This window comes from Sinocyclocheilus anshuiensis, unplaced genomic scaffold, assembly GCF_001515605.1.
Source record: "Sinocyclocheilus anshuiensis isolate Anshui unplaced genomic scaffold, SAMN03320099.WGS_v1.1 scaffold2556, whole genome shotgun sequence".
NCBI lineage: Eukaryota > Metazoa > Chordata > Actinopteri > Cypriniformes > Cyprinidae > Sinocyclocheilus > Sinocyclocheilus anshuiensis.
In genome coordinates this window covers 53559-54063 of record NW_015541097.1, presented here as the reverse complement: position 1 = coordinate 54063, position 505 = coordinate 53559, and the positions used below count along the sequence as shown (strand labels likewise).

Sequence of the window (505 nt, the reverse complement as noted above, 5' to 3'; positions counted from 1 at the left end):
ATTACCATTTGAGATTGAAACGTAAAGTCTGAATTTGGTTTACCAATCAAATGCATTTATTCTATATTTGACTTGAACGATATGCGCACGTATCTATCAGGTGATTTTACTAAAGCTGATGATGGAGTGGAAGTTGCTGGAACAGCAAGTGAACCGGGCACACGGAGCAGATAAAAACAGTGTCATCGTCCATACAGATTTTAGGTTAGTTTGATTATTAACTGGATTTGTATTGTTTTTGTGTTTGAACAAACTATATTAATTTAAGGGTTGGGAGATAATCCGGTAGAAATATATCAATCGTTAATCCTCCTCAACATAAAATATTTTGATAAAGAAGATATTTTGAAGAATGATCGTAACCAGTTTCTGGTCCCAACTGACTCCAATAGTGTTTTTTTTTTCTTTTTCTTTTTTTTTCTTCTCATATATGGATGTAGTGAGGGCCCAGCAACTGTTCGATTACCAATATTGTTCCAAATATATTCTTTTGTGTTCAACAGCA

General features: G+C 33.7%; 1 protein-coding gene across 1 annotated transcript in view; it reads left to right on the top strand.

The window, feature by feature from the left end:
* LOC107690737 (neuronal pentraxin-2-like) overlaps nucleotides 1-505 on the top strand; it is a 12183-nt gene that overhangs the window by 8257 nt on the left and 3421 nt on the right. The gene's annotated exons all lie outside the window — the stretch shown is intronic.